Source organism: Argiope bruennichi, chromosome 3 (genome assembly GCF_947563725.1).
Source record: "Argiope bruennichi chromosome 3, qqArgBrue1.1, whole genome shotgun sequence".
Lineage (NCBI taxonomy): Eukaryota > Metazoa > Arthropoda > Arachnida > Araneae > Araneidae > Argiope > Argiope bruennichi.
Window position 1 is genome coordinate 93,574,962 of NC_079153.1, and position 16,045 is coordinate 93,591,006.

Consider the following 16,045-nt stretch of genomic DNA (forward strand, 5'->3'; position numbering starts at 1 on the left):
TAATCTACATATAAATAACTATAGAGAGAGGGTTAGCTGTTTTTTCCAGTCCTTATTGAGCTGATAGTTAATGATATTGTTTTTTGCATTCTCCCGCAGTTAAAATGTTTATTTAAGGTGTATGTACACACTTGAAACTTCGAAAATCGTTCAAAATATTGAATATTTTTTATTGCTTAATAATGTTCTCTGATCCTTTAGCTTTCAAACGATACCAAGATGTTGTCAATATTCGAAATATTTCTTGAGTTATAATTATTTTTCTTGATGTGCTTTCATTAAAAACTCTAGTTACGGTGTTTTTAAAACTCATTTTATGAAGAATGATATTTTTCCACTATGTTGCTTCATTCAAACAATCATAACTCAACAAGAAATGAACCAAATACGTTATTTATATATCAAAATAATCTGTATGAAATAGCGGATGTTTTGTGCCTCAATCAAAGTTATATTTATAGAAATAAGTTTTTAATAGCTGTTTAAAAGTTAAAATTACAGAAAAAATCTCGTTTTTTCTATACATCGTTGATGAAAAATTGTTTGAAAAAACTGTACATTTTTATAACTTGTTTGAGGCAGGCAACATGAAGACTAATATTAGGCCTAATTTCCAACTAGAATTGTGTGTCTGTACACATTAGAATTTAAGATATCATGTTTCAAAAAATAGGCTAATTAGCTCATTAAATATTATTTAATTAATTAATAATTAGTATAATATGGTTTTTTCTCCCTGAATTGAGTTTAAACATATATTAATAACTTACTGTGAAAAAACTGGATTTTTAAAGTAAAAATTTAAAAAAAAAATCTTCAAGTGTGTACGCACACCTTAAATTTATTATTAGTTTGGCAAAACATTTTATACTCTATTCTAATTTTTTAAAAAAGAACATATTAAGCATCGTTATGTCAAAAGAGTATGCATGTGGTGAAAATGATTTCTTTTTCTATATTTCATAATCATGCCCACTTGAATCTTCTTGTCCCGTTAAGGCGAAGTTCGCTTTTCTCTCCACATTTTACAAAGAAAAATTTGTTTCGTTTTTATTTTCTGTCTTGTTTCGTGGGCTGTACGTAATTTTTGTTCCTCTCTTTCCAATAATAAAATAGTCAAAGTCAAGGAGAAGTAGAGAATAAATGTCATTAAAACTGAACAAGCGATTGTTCTTGAAACGAGGAAAGGTCTTTAGGTTAATTAACCATCTATGAGTTTAAAATTATGTGCAAAACAAAACATGAACAAACTTCAAAAGGGACAATAATAAAGAAGTTATCTTCTCTAAGTTAGAATAAACTTAGAGAAGTTTTATTCTAACATATTTCTTATGTTACAGTGTATCTTGGAATAAGAATCCCAAGAAAATAAATGACTTTGAATTATTGTAGATTGTATAGCAATATTTTATTTTTGATGCAAGAGTCGAAACAAAACTTCATATCAATTCTTTTTTTAAAAAAATCCTGTGGTATCAAATACTTATTAGCAACAGCAAGCGTGAATTTAAATAGTTCTCTATGGTTATTTTAATTTAATTATTGAAAAGTTGAATTATTGTTTAGAAAGTTCACTATTACAAAATATCTTATGTTATATCTCCATCCAGTGTGCATTATTATTGGATTGGCTTTAGATAAACACTTTATTTGCTTTTTCTTTATTGCCAACAGTAGGTAATTGGGGATTAGCTATTATTAAGATAACTTTTGAAATCTATGACATGAAAAAAATTTAAGAAAGAAAAAGGAATGAAATCCTTAATGAAAAATATCCGATATCAAAAATCTGGATTTCTGATATCGCATATTCATTCATAATTTGCCTTCTTCTGCCACAATATTCCCCTAAATATCTTTCAATCAAATTTCAAAAATTAAAAAAGAGAGATAGTTATTATAAAAAGGAGACAATTAGAAAAAGAGACTGAGACAAAAAAATAATCTAGCAGTAGTTTACTAATAAATAACAAACATGAAATTTATATTTCTCTTTAAAAATTGCAGATCAGGAATTCTGTATCTATGGTAAATATATAACCAGTGATACATTATTTTTATGATAAATTATAACACAAATAAATCATATATACTAGATATTTCATCGTACATATTAAAAATAATTTTTCGGAGCCGAGGAAGAAATGCCCCAGTGTACTTTCGGATTTCGTACCGTGATCTCAAAATAATGAATTCGAACCCGATCATTTAAAGTTTAATTAGTTATGGTTGGCAACATTGAGATTACAGATAACGTTCGTATCTAAACGCCAACCGTAATAATAGTCTGCAGTGGATTGAGATATAACATTTTATGATTGTGAATTTTATCAATAATTCAATTTTGTTTTTAAAACACATCAATCGAATTATTATGATTTTAATTCATGCTTGCTATTGCTAATAAATGTTTAAATAACTAAACATATTATTATTGCCTCCTGTGATCCATTTTCATTGCGAACCGACTCATCAGAGTTTCATCAAACATAAAATGGATTCAAATTCTACTTTAAAGGTAAGAACATTTTCATTGAAAATAAAATGACGCCCCTTTTAACATTTCGTTCCTCAGTTTATTATTCAAATATATATGTATATTACATTACATTTTTAGTTTCGCTTATTGCATTGGATTCTATTTCTGTTGCTTATTGCCATATGTTAGGATATTCTACTATATTATGCTTTATTTCAAAAAAGAAAGATCAATTTTTAAACACTTTATAATGTCTGAAATATCATGGAACGCTAAAAAAATGGTATTTTTGACTGCAGAGAATTCATAAATATAAGCATATTTCAAAAAAGCAATGAATTGCCTAATTCTTTTCAATTAATCTTATTTTAGGAGAATTAGATTCTTAGCCATGCTTTTAATTAAAAATGACTGCTGTCTGCTTTAATGTGTCCTAGCATTACTTTAAAAATGGCAACAATATCAAGACATCAAAGTCCAAAATCAAGATCTCTGATAATATAAATAGGGTAAATTTTGTTTCATTTATCGATAATTATCAATATTTTTTTAACAATCAATAAGATTATTATGGTAAATTTTAATTGAAAAATTGATACTAAGTATAAAATCGTAATTTTTATTTATGTGAAAGTCGTTGTGGCTTTTACTTAATTTGTATAAAAGTCATTTTTCCTAAACAACTAGGATGAATTAGAACAAATTGTGCGCACTTATTTCTTAAAGCAGGAAAATGAATACTGTCTCCTGTTCAAAATGCATAAACTAATTAAATGTTTAATAAATTGAAAATTAAGCAAAACTTTGTCTTTTTTCAACCATACTTTGGAGGAAATTATTGCAGAAAGATGCTTTCATAAAATCGTGATATTATTTCTACTTTTTCAGCGATTTAGTTTTTGTACAATTTTCCTATCAATCGGTATTAATTTTTAAATTAACGCAGGCGATTTTGAAATAAGGAAATATACAAGAACTTATTTGTTAGGCAACAGTAAGATTTCGAATTACACTACCACAATTTTTTAAAAATTATCTTTTAATTTAAAGCATAACCTTTGACAATGTTTGTATTGATTTTAACTTAGTGATTTGACGAAGCCTAAAATCAAGTTCATTTTTCAAATTCAAAGGAAAGAAATAAGGATTTTGAGATTTTTTAAAGCTAAAGAATGTAAGCGAAGAGCTGTTGTTAAAAAAACTCAAGCAGAATTTTAATCAAAAAAATCTTAAGGAATGTGAATTGCCTTTTTTTATCGGGAACAATTATTTGTTCTGGGAAATTTTTTTCCAGTTTTTTTTTATTAATGAATTATTAACTATTTAATTAATATATCAAAATATTCTTTAAAACCTTTTTGATGCTTCAACATTTGTGAATAAAATCGCAGTGATAATATAACAAGCATTTATAAATTAGCTATCGGCGATTTTAAAAATAGTTGATTCAATTGATATTTTAAATCGAAAAATATTTCAACCGATAAGAAAGATTTTGTGTATTGTGACATATTATAAACTGTAGAATGTTCTTACGTTAAAATTATAATACATGAATGAATTTTAATTCCCGGAAATGCTGAAGGAATCAACTAATAACAAATAAAATGAAATGTTAAATCAACTGTGTTCTAAAAATCATATTAACAATTTATTTTCACCATTTGTTTTAAGGTTTCAAAAAAATGGCAAATGGTGTAAATATGCTAATTTCAATAATTTGCAGCAATTTCTTTTCAAGAAATCCACTTTTTTAATGTTTCCATCTATAATAATGATGGTTATTTCATAAGTTAATGTAAATTTTATGCATTAGGAAAAGCCAACTAATCATAATATCCCATGCTCAATGACATTAATTTCCAGATCCATTGCGATATCATTTTGGATTGGATTTATTTTATTACTAGAATTCATGGTGGAAGTTTTTATCGTTTTCATGTATACTTTTTGTTGATATTATAGCCAAAGAATATTCACGTTAGATAATTTGGCGAAATTATAAGCAAATGAGAACTATCCAATATACAATTGCCCGCCAAATAATTTGATTCAATTTATAAATCTAATTCTAAAAGTCACAACTGAATATAATGTATAATATAAAATTATATATTATATTTTGTAATTCAGATTTTCAACAATACTATAAGAATTAAGTTTTTTCGCTCTCGTGTGAATTTTGAAGGAAATGATAGGCTTTATATCATTGAAGTTTCCGGGATTCTATTAAAAATTCAGTAAGGCTATAAAATCAATAAATATATATATTGCTTTTACTTGCAATGAAGCTGAACGGTGATTTTGATCCTACCATTTTGAACAAAACTTAATTGCCTTAGAAGCTTAAACAGTATCTCATTAAAAAATTCTTTAAACATGTGGGGGACATCAATATACAAAAGCTTATTTTAAATCGAGAATTGTCTTGTTGGTAAGATTTAAATTCTTTTTTAAACTATTTCTTCTTGAAGGCAAAAATAGTACCGGAAATCAAATTAGTAAAATGTTTAAGATAAAAGGGCTCATGAGCTCTATGTATCTTTCTGGGAAGGAGCTTCTGTCATGCATGGGTAAAAACAGAAATTCATTAACAGCTTAATAATTTTAACTAATAGTCAACAGAATTATTTTTCTAGAAATCTATAACTTTAAGATTTTTTATAAAACTGATAATGTCTAGTTAATTCTACAAAAAATGTTGCTTGTTCCCTCTATGCATGCTCGCTATTAAATGAAAAATAATTCAATACTATTAAGTACTGAATTTTTGAGATAATATTGACTTTTATAATTCAAAGAGCCAACATTTAATTGCTTTACAATACTATATAAAGTATTTGAAAAAAAATTTAGTATGTAATTTGAGCACTTTTTAAAGCAAATTGGTTTATTTGGTAAATTGATAAAACAAAATTATTCTAAATTGTATATATTAAAAGGAGTTCTTATTGCCCTTATCAAAAATATTTTGAAGCAAATGGCATGCTCTAACTTTTGCTCTGCACCCAACAAACCGGCTGTGCCGGTCTGAAAAAAGCAATACTTATCAGTTAAAAAAATCATAATTATATCGCGGAAAGTGGTAACCATAACTGTTCCGCAAAAGTGTTTGTTTACTGGGTCCGCCATCTTTATTGGCGACTTGGCATCCTTGGCGCAGCAAGGGCCACACTACACTTTTACCGACTTTAAACAAAATGATGAACGCCAAGAGTAATCAGATTTTTATTTTCGGAATCCGCATATGAAAGTTTTGTGATTTATAACATAGTCAAAGAAAACGAATATGTAGTTTAGACACCATTTTCTCAACCGACTGAAAACAAAATTCAATTCAAAACTACTATTTTAATTACAAAAATCTCATATCAAGTGATTTATTGATATATCGCATTTACACTCTTGCGAATGCACAGACCAATAGACGATCAACACAACAGAGCATGCCAAATTTTATCCGTCTAGCTCATTGAGCAATCATTTTCAGAAACAGATCGATAGATATGCTTTTGAAAATATAATTTTCGAACTTGGAGGTATCTGAAATGTGGAAATTCGTTAAAAGCTCGAGGACAGTATTCTTTTTTTTTTTCTTTGATGATTACAAAGTTTTTCTTTCTGTACTTCGTATAAATAAAGTATGAAGTATATTCAGTTTATTTCAAACTTAACCATCTACAAACAAAGAAAAAATTATAATTTTGGAGGAAAGAATTAGCAAAAAACGTAAAATTCCAGTTAAATCTAAAACTAAATTCACTTTTGTATGGAGATTTTATATGAGAAACAAATATTAAAAAGTGGTTCTAAGAACGCTCTCTTACTTTAAACGTGTATTGAAACAGTATAACAATATTTCTTTGTTACAACAAAAATGTGACTAGAGACGACAATTGCTGATAGATGTCCTTTAGATTATTCGTTTTTTAGAAAATCCTTTAAGTGTGCAAAATTTTTCAAATTAAATGCATATTATGGTTAAACCAATGAACTATCTAAGACATGAACGATCTAAAAGAGAAATCAAAATGTATTCCGAATGTAAATAAGGAAAAAAAATTCAATTTCAAAGCCATTCAAGTGAAATTTACTCAAAATGAAAATAATTGATTTTAATCCGCCGCCTTATGTAAAGATCAAATATTCATAAATCTCAAATGCGTTTGAAAAGATTTCGTAAAAAATTAATTTTATTTTAAATTTTTCAAATAATTTTTTTTTAAATTTTATCATAAAAATAAGGATTTTCTGTTAGCATTTTAATCTTATAATTGTTGTTGAATTGTAATAAATAAAATTTAATTTGATTTTAACTTATGCATTATAGTTTCAACCTTATGCTTTTCTAAAACTATTATGTGAAAAATAGTTCTTGGATTTTATAACAAATACGTAATTTTTATTTCAAAACATACTTCTTTTGTACCGTCGAAATCCCCATCACCTTTGAACGAAGAAATATCTACAGGTTTCAAAATTTACTATAGGGTGTGATTTTAATCATGATGCGTTGCTTAATTTCTATACACTATAGTGTTTCGAAACCATTGGTGTATAGTTCCTGTTGGGAAAATCTTACTAATATTATAAAGAATTATATTATGTTGTACTTCAATATACAGCTTTAAAAATAACAATTTCTACATTTCTATACAGTCCCCTCGTTATATTTTAGTCATATTAATTATATCATATTTAGTCATATTTAATAAAGTATTGTTGGCTCATTAACATTTAAATAACTATTCTACGACCAAAACTAACTGAAGAATAAAGCTTTAAATTTTCATTCTTTTAGACTAATTAATACCAATTAATTGAGGAATTAATTATCCAATTAGACCAATTAATTGAGGAATTGGTGTTATTTAGTTGAATATTCTACTTTAAAGAAGACGATGAAATGATTAGTAAACATCTAATACTGTGATATTAGATGCTTCATAACTCGATCAATTTGGTCGTTGTGCATTGCAACTTCTTTTAAGATTATAGATAACGTGTCAGAAAAATTATAACAACAATGAAATTGACCCGAGTTACTGCATGAAAATTAAGATTTCATAATTTTTCACTGGGACATTTGCTGAGTGAAACAGCAAAAAATATACATAATTTTAAATTATTTTTCTTTCTTGAACTATATCCCAAATTCTAACGGTTTAAAAAAATAACTTATAGATTATGATTTTAAAAGCACCCTATGTAATTTTTCAAGTTATAGTGTTGAATAGTGTTCATGATATAATTGTTACACAGAAATACGATTCTTGAAATCCATAACTAAACAATATTTTGATAGAATTTATTTGATTTTAATATACTTTTCCAGCAGTTTTCATTTTTTTTCTAGATTGTTGAAAGTAGGTAGTTTTTATTGGTTTGGAAGATATGTTTCATAAACTTCTATACATATTTATGTGCAGTTTTTAAAATTGCTTCCATATATTTTTACGTAATTTTAGTAAACCCTTATCTGAGTACAAAATTTCTATAAATATAAACGTGTTTATAGCAATTTTTCACGTTGTTTACGGTTTATACTTAATTTCTAACAATGGAATATTTCCTGAAATAGTTGTTACACTTGCATTATACAAATTTCAACGTTTTGTTTGTTTAGGAAATAATGTATTCCATTTCCTACTTTATGAATTAGAAAATGATGCTAAAAACCTTGAGAGTTCAGGTTCAATCAGAAACTTTCGCTGTTATCAGAGCAAAAATATTAAGGCATTATAGTGATCCTTTCCAGCACATGAACTATTAATATATTCTTCTCATTATAAAAACAGCATGGACTTGCTAAAAATACAATACAGCTTTGTAATCTAATCATCTAGGTTATGATGTTATTTTACTATCCTTTTTACAAATTAACAGTTTCACGCGTGTCATTCTAACAGTTGCCTACTAACCATGACGGGCTACACTTTTCTCTGCCACCAGAAATATCTAGAATCACTTAACTCATTGCTTGCAAAACCACTGTTTTCAGAGGAAATTCAAAGAAAGAATATAGCACAGCATTGGTTGGCATAGTTCTGTCCAAATCGAAGCCATACGAATTAATACGCTAATCGCCAAGCCTATATTGGCGTCCTTTCATCCAAAATGTGATATCCAGTTTCTTTGATATACTGACAACTAGAGATTTAATTGAAATTACGATAAGACTACGTGCGTTTAAGTGCATTATTTTATTATCTCTAAATAAAAATTTATTAAGAGAATATAATTTTTTACATCTACATCGTAAGTCAACAATGACTAGCGCAGCCTGAGTAAAAAATATATTTTATGTCAAGAATGACTGATGTAGTCAAAGTAAAATGTACAAAGTCAAGCATCGGGTGATTGACGAGTTACGAAATGGAAGTATACTGTCAATCACTGGCGCGGTCCGATCGTAAAATTCATTGTGAGGCACCGGTGATTCACACAAAGCTGGACATGTGAATGATATGGTTGTGAAAAACGACTCTATCAAGCACATCTTGTTCACGAGGTAGGAAACTCTTTCACATCAAAATACTTGGGTGCTTCCACCTATCTGAGACCACAAGCAGAGGCGGATTTGATATCATGTGGCCTTATGCAGTGCACGTTATGAGGCTCTTCTATTAATAAATTGATCTAGTTTTAGACTTCAAAGTATTTTTAACATATTTTAGGTTCTTTTTTTTAATTTATTAACGTTGAAAAAATATATATGTTTTCATTAATCTATTGACTCCAGACTGTCCTGCTTCCACATTTGTACAAAATATTTTTGAAGCTGTTGTTCGATATTTGCTTGTATTCTAATAACAAACATACCTAACAAATTATATTTGATAAAGTGTTATTAGTATTATCCTAATATTTCATAATTCACAAAATTTGAATTCTTTGAAAAACTTTTTTTATTTGGTAACTACGAAAATAAAATTTTTAAATTGGTCTCATGTAATCCCATTTTTTTTACAAACAGCCCTAAGCTGCCCTGCTGAAAAATCAGCCATTGCAATTATTCAATAATCCATGTCATTCGTTTTGCATAATGATGTAAAAAAGGATAAAACATTTTTACAATGCAGAATTCTTTTGGAAGGTGAAAAATATGAGTATTTTTTGTGAACTTTTAATTAGAATTTTAAGTTCAGGTTAAGGATTGTTAGATTTGAGGGATTTTCCGTGACAATCTCCGAAAATATAATTGCAAAAAAATTATTTTTACACTTTTTCAAAATAAGTTTTCTCTTTTTAATGTCAATTGTAAAAAAAATTCCTGAATTTTAGCAATTTTTAAAAATATTATTCTTTGTCTAAATTTTAATTCTTGTTCTGAAATTGAAATTTTTTGTTTCATCAAATATTTAAGTACATGCTGTTTTTCTATTGTTGAAGGCTAAAGAAGGAATATTCTATTAAATATCTATATAATTTACATGAGGAGATTTAAAAAAAAAACGAAATTCCTGTACAGCACAAGATTGAAGATACAAGAATCTGACAACTACGTTTTTAATAGCACTATGATATCTTAGAACTGGTCAACCATTAGGCAGGTTCAAATACAAATTAAATAGAATATAAAATATTAAAATAATGCAATTTAATACTTAAAAATACTTTTTACCAGATTCATACACGTGAAACGAAAGATGATAATTTTTTGTTTTCCTTTGGACATTACTAGAACAAATGGCCCTTCTAAAATATAAAATATTTCTGTAATACTTTATTCAAATAATTTTAATTCTTTTAAAAAATGCAGAAGTATATCTATAACTATTGTATTAAATATACAGGGTTTTCCTTCTAATTATGTTTTAATAATTAATATTGAAAAGTTTTAATAAGAGATGTACTTTCGAGAATGATATATAATCGTATAGTTTCAAGAAAGCTACAGAAAATCGTATAGTTTCAGGAAAGCTACAGAAAATCGTATAGCTTCAGGAAAGCTACAGAAAATCGTATAGCTTCAGGAAAGCTACAGAAAATCGTATAGCTTCAGGAAAGCTACAGAAAATCGTATAGCTTCAGGAAAGCTACAGAAAATCGTATAGCTTCAGGAAAGCTACAGAAAATCGTATAGCTTCAGGAAAGCTACAGAAAATCGTATAGCTTTTTTTCTCCTGAGCATTAGTAAATTTTCAACGTCAATTGGGGCAACACAAATGTATGAATTTTCTACGCCAGTTGAGGTAATTAATAAACAATTAACCACTCAATTAAACGGAATAAATCTGTTCAGCCATTCTGGCGTGATTGACTAACAAACATCCATCCAAACTTTCACATTTATAATAGTAGTATAGATTATTAAAACATTTTTATTCACGTTAAAATAATTTTCTGTCAAAGATTTGAATTTACTATATTATATTAATTTTGCATTTAATAAATTAAATTTAATTAAAAATTAAAATGAAATATTTGTAATTAAAAATTATAAAATGTCTAACTAAAAGAATCAAATGCCGATACATTAACTAAAATTACAATTCAGATGAACTATTTTCTAAACTATATTTACTAACTATACTAACTATTTAAAACTGTATTCTAAATTATGCTTTTTTAATACTTGAAATATGATGAGACCAAACAATTTTTTATAATCACAATCGATAATACAAAACAACAAATTTCTTTATTTGTATGATATTTCTCTATTACTGATAAAGATTATTTTGGAAAAAAATTATAAATACTTTAGCATTGTAAGTAGCATGAAGAGTTATATTTAATTTCGATTTCAACGGAAACTATCAAGTGAGCAGAGTCCACAGAATAAAACTGACAAGGAGGAGAGGGAATTAGAAAACGGAACGCCAAACACAGCTGATATTTGATAATGGCGCCCCGTTATTAGGGAGAAAACGGTGAGTAGGGTACAATACGTCCCCAGCTTATTTCCTGAATCGGTACCTTTTAGTCAATATTTGAAGCGATAATCGATTATGATAATTTAATCTACATGCCGAAGGCATGTGAATAATTATAATTACAGTGTAAAATCAGTGGAGTTGTTTCCCCGAAATTTTTTTAAATACTTGTGTGCTGTTGCATATCATTGGTGAGCAAAACCCTATTAGAGCGCGATCCTTAACGATAAATCACTGGGTTATTGATTATATACTGTGTAACAGAATCTCGAATGTGTATTTTGGATGAATTCCTTCCTTCCGACTGAATAGAACCAAAATTTGACAAAAAAAATTACAATTGTATTGACAAAGTTGTAAACCGAATTTCATACACTTGGGTCATTGTATTTTTGGGTTAATTGCATTTACATGTTTGTGAATGTAAAAGCCGAAAGGCGGTCAACCCCCTTGACGGATTTAATTTCAAATTTAATACTAAATCTATGTCCTAATTTAGATCTTTGTTTTGTAATTATCATGCTATTTTATGTTCCAATAACACAGACTTCCTTGAATGCATTTCGTTCAGCATTTCATAGAAATTTACAAATTTTGCATAGAGATCATATACTGAATTTCATATGTTCTAGCTCAAAGCGTTTTTATGTTAACGTGGTCATAGACGGAGAGATGGTTGACATAATGCCGAAAATGCGTTTTTCGAACTTTGAGTTCAGAAATGTGGAAATTTGTAGAATTCTTGAGTTCGAATTTTTTTGAATGGTTGCAATGCTTTTTTTCATTTTTACGCCGCTTGAAAATGTTATAAAACCTGAAAATATGTTCCTAATTAACATGCATATTTTACTCCCAAGCGACTTAAATCAATGAGCTGCAACGATTTCTTTGTTGGACACATAAATCGATTTTTTAATGCAAAATATTAAAATTTTAGCACAGTTTTTCTCATAAAATAGACTGGAAATGCGTGATTTTTTTTTCAAGATCAATTTTTGGAAATTTCATAAATGGTCCTGATGAATTTGAATAGTCCAGTCGTGCTTAGCGTGTTGGCAGAAAAATTCTCAAAATCATGAAGGGGTACATCAGTGTGATTTATCTCGTGTTCTCGCTGAGTTTGATAAAATGTGCGTTTTAGTAACTTATATCATCATGATGATTTTAAGCCAATTCATCTGTAAATTGTATGAGGCAAAAACTTTCATGCCTCATCATCAAAATAAAAGCTGCCATCTAATCAAATTATAAAAAAAGCAAAATAAGAGGTTCAAGTGCATTTACTTGTTTTTGAGCTGTTCTTTTTTTTATGCGATTTTATTTTTGTCTTATTTTTTACGCGCTATAATGCCAACACCGTTGGAATTCTTATAACACCAATGTAATGTTTCCTATCAGTGTACATATATATACTAATACAATGTGTATGATATACAATACATGTATATATCACGTCAATTAATTCCAATATTCCAAAATAAATAAACTAATATCGTCAAGTGATGAAAGTGATTTTGAATCAGTTCATCACAAGAAGATATGAGCTTTGCATTATGACCTGTAGCTGAGTTATGTGTATTTTTAAAATTTCGCCACGTTTCAAAAGAGAAATTAGAATTAAAAAATGTTTTCAAGTGTAATTTAATTATTTATTTTATTTGGAATGCACTTTCTGGTTATTTCTTAAATCTTCGACAGAGTTTCTAAGTGAGACTTTTTTTATGAGGCCCCTTTTACCGCATAAAAAATTTCTTTAATATATTGTAAAAATTATTTTTTATAGTTATTTATGAAATTTCCGAATATTTTTTTACGATTTCTTTTATGCAGTCTTTATCTACCGCACAAAAACAGCTTTTACTGTATATTATATGAAATGCAACTTCTTTTTTTTTTTTTTATAATCTAGATTACCACAGAGATGAACATAAAGCAATAAATAAATCCTTTATAAAAAATATTAAATGACATCCATAAATTTGCTTCAACAGTCATTTCTTTAAAATTTAAACTAGAATTGCAGAATTGAGATTTTAATCTTCAAAACGCCTTATTGTGAGCCCATTACACGGATCAAAAGTGTGAATTCCACTGATGCGATTCCAAGCAGAAACGCGAAATTGACACATCATTTCACGCATTTTCACCTTCAAAACCCGCTGAAAAGAAAAGAAGGCAATAATTTCCATCCCCAATGAGATTCATCTTACATCCGTGGGAGAAAATTTCGCCCATTAATCAACTCAGCTGAAAAGAATTGGCTTTTCCCCGCATCAACAAGCAAAACAGCACAGAGTTGAAAATGCTAATCGGTATCGATATGCGAAATAGTTGTTGCGCAACTTAAACGATTCTTCACTTTCGATGTTCGACTCGAGGTAATGAATGCAATTTGTGTTTGTCTTTCATCACACGTGTTCTGATAAATTTGTCGGGAAATGGAAAATAATCGATTTAAGATTTGAGCTTAGATCTGCGCAGTCAAATGAGCTGTGAAATAATGGAATGATATTAAGAAATTTTTTTGAGATAATTATTCAATTGAAAATGTTATAGAGGTATAATCAGGCCAATTTTGATTATATTTCGTTTTTGAGAGAATTGATAGACGTCTTGATTTTAAATTTTCAATATAAGCAATATCCAAAGAAAAAGAATTATAATATTTGAATTCGAAATGTTGACGAATCGGTTCAGTCAATTGTCTGTCTGCAAAATAACTTAAAAACGCTTTAATATAAATAAACCAAATTTAATATGTGGTCTTTACATCAACTTTTTTTAGATTTCTAACGAATTTCGAAGGAAATCCATTGCGGTAAATCAGTCTTTCAGTCCATGTGCAAGTGAGCATGAGGACCGCGATGGCCTGGTGGTAAGGTCTCGGCTTGTGAGCCGTAGACTATCAGGATCGAGACCCGATTCCATCGAAGAACCGTAGTGTAAGGGGGGGGGGAGTCTGTTGCACGTTAAATCCGCCAGGGCCAAACGTCCTCCTGCTGGTGTTGCGTGGTGTGGAGAGGGGAGTGCCAGCGCAAGTGTCGTTCTCGTCATCTGACAGCGCTTCAAAATTACGAGGTCCGTCCCAAAATAGCCCTCTTGTTGCTTTTCAACGGGACATTAATATAACTAAACTAAACTAAGCAAGTGAACATAACTACAAAATGTAAAAAAATTAGATAAAATTTGGTTTACGAATTTAACGTTTAAAGAATAGATTAGTATCAATTTATGATCCATATCCGTCAACATACTGATCATCTCTCAGTATGTACGTAAATACGTTATCTCAAAAATGCAGCTACTTATATAAATGAAATTTGGTATGAAAGCTCATTACTGCATTTGTTGTTGTGTGTTAAATTTTAGTTTCAATGGGTCCTAAAAAAATGCACTCAAATGTACATCTCGGTTTCATTACTGTACAGTGAATCGCAAAATTCTCACGTGAGGGTGCCAAAAAATGAAAATGAGCCCTCATAGCATTCACTCCTTGCTCACGATCTCCAGTTTTATGCGAGGATTACGACATTTTTAGAGATTATGCGAGATATTTTTTGGGAGACCACTTATACTGGTATTAATAAAGCATTCAAATATTTCTATTTTCAATAAGTAAAGAAAGATGTTGATAAAATTGGGGGTATTAATTCATATATTCTTATACTTCTTAATCTTTTTAAGTTGCCAGCTAGTTTAGACAATGTAATATAATGTGAAATAATGGCAAAAAAATATGTAGAGATATTCATTATATTTCTTTATCATTTTTGTTAGCTTTAACATCTATTTTTATATTTTCCGAATTTTATTTAAAAATTCATTTAAAGTTTTAAAAAACTGATTGTATTTGTAATTTAATTAATTGCAATTGTATTCATATATTTAATCAATAGTGCCTTAGCAGTAGCAATCAATAGTGCATTAGCCAATCGCTGGGCGACTAGGAATATAAGAAAGGCTACAAATACCAGAAAGCCAGTCATTGTCTCACCGTGGAAACAAACATTAATGTGTTTGTCACTTTTTAATCATAAAAGAATGTAAAACGGCCATATTTCGAGCACCACTTATTTGTACATCCACTGACGAGAAGAAAAGGGAGGGGCAAAGAATCATATTTTACACAGAGCGCTAATTAATTTCGATACACTATTGCGATAAATGGATGGCCTTAAAAATATCCATTTAATGTTATATATAAATTACGGTTATTCTATTTTTTTGTTATATTTAAAAACATTGTCGAAAAATGAGAAAGGTTAGTATTCAGACTGGTATATTCGTCAAAAAGCAGCAGAATGGAAAATTTGTTGATACTAAAGGCATACTGTTCTTGCAATGAAGGACAAGAAAAATTTTCTTTAAAAATATTAATTGCACGTTTCAACGTATTCAAGGTGAAAGGGGAATTTCCTGGTTGTTTCTGTTAACTTTCTAATCCGTATGACATTTTTAATACCAAAATCACATACAAAGTTTAATGTATTCAAATCACTGCATTTTTGAGTTGTAGTTTTTACATGTTTCTGAAAGTACAAACTATCAAATCCTGAATGGATTTGGTTCAGAATTTGGAATGTATCTATAATTTAGATGTAAAATCTGTGCATCAAATTTAATCTAACTAGTTCTCTACATTTTGTAGTTATATTATATTCGAAAAGTCGGACAGACAGACTTCGAA